Below are 4,320 nucleotides of genomic sequence, written 5' to 3'. Positions count from 1 at the left end.
TGTAAATAGATTAGCGTTTCCAATTAAAAGACAGAGATTGGCCTGGCCTCACGCCTATAATCCCAGCACTGTGGGAGACCAAGTTGAGAGGATTGCCTGAGCCCACGAGACCAGCCTGGGCAACTTGAAGAGACCCCATCTCTACAATACAAAAAAAAAAAGTTAGTTGGATGTGGTTGCTCGTGCCTGTAATTCCAACTACTTGGAAGACTGAGACAGAAGGATCACCTGAGCTCAGCAAGTTAAGGCTGTGGTGGCTGTGAACATGCCACTGCACTCCAGCCTGGGTGACAGAGTGAGACTTCAACTCCAAAAAAAAAAAAAAGAGATTGACAGAAAGTTAAAACAAGCAAACAAAAAAAATCCAAGTGTATGTTGCTTATAAGAGAAAAATTTATATTCAAAGTCACAAATTGGTTAAAAGTTATAAAAAATGTATATCATATAAACAGTAACCAAAATAAAGCTGGGGTGGCTATACTACCATCAGAAAAAAAATAGACTTCTATACAAAAAAATTTACTGGAGGGGATAAAAAGGATATTTTTATGATGATGAAAATATCAATACATCTAGATACTACAATTATATATTTATCCTCAATTGATTTTTTTTACCAGCATACCAATATATTTTAATAGGGAATGAATAGTCTTTTCAATAAATAGTTTAGGAACAACTGTATATCCACATACAAAATAAAGGTTGGACCCCAAACCTCATACCATATTCAAAATGTAACTCAAAATGAATCAAAGGCTTAAATGTAAGAACTAAATTTATAAAACTCATACAAGAAAACATGTGTAAGTCTTTGTGACCTTGGATTAAGCAATGATTTCTTAGATGTGGCAACAAAAGCAAAAGCAAAAAAAAAAAAAAAATAGGTAAACTGACTTAATTAAAATTTAAAATTTTGTACTTCAAAGGACATTATCAAGAAAGTGAAAATATGACTCATGTAATGGAAGAAGTATTTACAATTATATATCTAATAAGTGTCTAGCATCCAGAATATTTTAAAAACTATCATAACTCAACAAAACACACATAACTCAATTTAAAAATAGGAAAATTATTTTAATAGATATTTCTCCAAAGAAGATATACAAATGACTGACAAGCACAAGAAATTATGTTCAACGTCATTAGTCATTTGGAAATGCAAATCAAAACCCCAGTGAGATATCACTTCACACCTACTAAAATGTCTATAATACAATAGAAAAAAATTATAAGTGTTGGCTAGGATGTGAATAAATTAGAACATTTTTAGAAATTAGAACACTTTTCAGTCAAAAAGTGGAAACAATGCAAATTTCCACAAACTGATGAATGAACAAACAAAACAGGATATATTCATACAATGGGCTATTATTTAGTCATATAAAAGAATGAAATTTAGATTAATGGCACAACATGCATAAACTTGCAAAAACGTTATGCTAAACAAAAAAGGCCAGGCTTTAAAGGACATATATTGTATGGTTCCATTTATAGAAAATGTCCAGAATAGGCAAATCTACAGAGACGGAAAGCAGATTCGTGGTTGCCCGAGGTTGAGGGTAAGAGGGAGTGTAGAGTGACTGCTATTAAAAATGGGATTTTGGGGGAAAGGATAATAAAAATGTACTTGATTAGATTGTACTAATGGTTACACAGCTTTATGAATATACTATCACTGAATTTTATGATATTTAAATTACATTTCAACTAAAAAAAATGAATCCAAAATAGACTGTTTTGGTAATATTCCTCTCAATAACATCCTAATTGTCAATGACAGATTATATATCTCAAAACTCACAATGTGTGTCCATTTACTCACAACAAAAAAGTAAAACCACAAGAAATTTTCAAAAAAAAAAAACTAAAAAAAGTGGGAATAGCAGCATCACACATTGAGAACTCGCATGTATCACAAACTATAATAAGAAATTTTCATACATTATTTCATTTAGTCCTCACAACAAGAGTGACATAAGAGTTAAGCACCATTATGGCTATTTTTACAGATAAAGACACTTGACGAATTTAAGAAACTTACAATTATGCTATGAAGAGAAGGATTTCAAATTCTGCTGATGTTAATTTTCAAGCTCACCCTCCTAACTTCCGTGTTATGTTACCCTCTCCATTCATTCAGAACAATTCCGTTTGTTTTTTCTTTTTCTTTTGAACTCAATTATAGGCTGTATAAACCTTTACCAATATCAACAGGCCCCATATTGGATATGTATCTCAGAAGGAGAACAACAAGATTAAATGTCCATATATTGTCCATGAGTCTCCTAAGAAAGAAACTGGCCAAATTAGAGATAATAGGAAGTGTTAGTAGTATGTTTCAAAGAAATAGAAAGCAGTTGTGCTCTAGCTGTTAGGGAAGTTGATTGGACCGTAAGGGAATCACCATTACCAAAAGTGACAATGATTTGCAATGCATCAGTTTGACCCAGAAACACTAGCTGTCTATCATTGGGAGGAAGTGCTTTGATCTCTTAAAATATGCAGCACCATTTGCATTCTCTTCAGATGCAGTCCCTCAAAACATCTATTTCAAATTCAACCAAATGAATTAGGTAGCAAGAAATAAATAATTAAAGGAAAGTTATCATGCAGATTGTACTGTGTTTCTCTCAAAGTGATGAGAATGGGAAGAAATAAGACAGCCGTGTTTTAGAGACGATAATATTATGAAAGTGTTAGGTATTGACAAAGTCTAAAGTCCCTCAAACAGAGCTCAATCCTTCCAGCACAAAAAATGGTTAGTCAGAGACCATGTAGGGATTAGAGGTGGTATATCTATGTGTGTGGTAATTTTGAGGCCAGAGGATGAGACAATTGGCAGTAATGAATGGGTAGATGCCAGCAAGGTTCAAAGAGAAGAATCTGGAGTGAAACTTGGGATGCTGAGAAGAGTTCTTGAAACCAGGAAAGAAAGCTACTAAAAAAGAAAGTAAAAGCGACAGTTCAAGGAACTGAGGAATTTAAGAAACTTCAGTGGCTGTGATTACTCTAGTAGACTCTTATAGCAGTGGTGACTGACTTTACCATTTATATTTTTGTCTGTTTTCCTTTTAATGTATTCCTCTAGTGGGTGTAGTTTATGTAACATATTACACAGTGCTGTTCTTATAGCTAAGTACAAACTACTTGACCATTTTGAATTTAATTTGATTACTTTCTCAGTATGCCTATGGTTTGTGCATTTTTATTTTTAATACTGGTATGAAGTCAATATAAGTCCATCTCTGATTCTTGCATAATGAAGTTAAAGTGTTCTTCCATCTACTGTGTCATTGAATCTGGAATATGCAGGCCTCATTGTCTATGATTCTTACTCTTGCCCATTTTCCTACCCAGATGTCAGATGTATCCTGAGCAAGTATATCTGTGTGTATGTATATGGGTGTATGTGTATGTGTATGATGTGCTGTGTGCATTAGTCAAAGTTTCAACAGAAAATGAATAGTACCTCAAATTTCAAGGGAGTTTATTTATAAAAAGACTATTTACTAATATGTGAGTATAGCCTAGAAAAATCAGAAACGATATTATAATAACCTAATCTGATAATAGAAGTTGAACTGCTACCCACCTTTGACCAGAGGAGACTAGAGAGGGAGCAATTTTCAAACAAAAACAAAAAGGTTAGATGTAGAAGACAGCCCTGATATGAGCTATGATCACCAGCCTATCATAGACTCTTTGTAAGAGGAACCAAGAGAATAAATATGCTGATCTCTTTTTCCCTCTAATATTCCACTGTGGCTTCCCATTGAGCAAAACCATTAAAATGCTAGAGATTATATATGTCGCCCTCCTGAACAGTGATTTTAGTATAAGAGGGTACAAAATACACCTGAAAGGACAGACTCAGTACAGTGTGCATCCCGGGAGGCACTACTTCAAATAAATGTTGGGATTCTGGTCTACATAAAATTGAAGGCTGATACAGTCACAGACAGACCAAAGATCATGCCAGAAGCTAGACTGACCTCCAAATCACAGACTGGTGGCAGGCCAGGCACCAGAAAGATCAGCCGGGCTGCAAAACTCACCTTACATAATAGAAAACCACTATGAATACAGAAAAGAGTAAGTGAATGGCCTCGCAGAGGCAGACTAGTACTGAGGTTGACTGTGCACTGTAGATCTGGACCAATCAGATGCACATCTTAACTATCTGAGCGAGTCCTTTCATCATTCTCAACTTTAGCTCTCCCCCTCATAAGAGGGAGATAATAATTTCATCTATTTCTCCTAAAATAATGGGATAATAATGTTATCTATCTCATTGGAAGGCCATGCTGGCAAAAT

The sequence above is a fragment of the Carlito syrichta genome, unplaced genomic scaffold, assembly GCF_000164805.1.
Source record: "Carlito syrichta isolate Samal-C Ts95f unplaced genomic scaffold, Tarsius_syrichta-2.0.1 Scaffold96589, whole genome shotgun sequence".
Classification (NCBI taxonomy): Eukaryota; Metazoa; Chordata; class Mammalia; order Primates; family Tarsiidae; genus Carlito; species Carlito syrichta.
Note: the sequence above shows the minus strand (reverse complement) of the source record.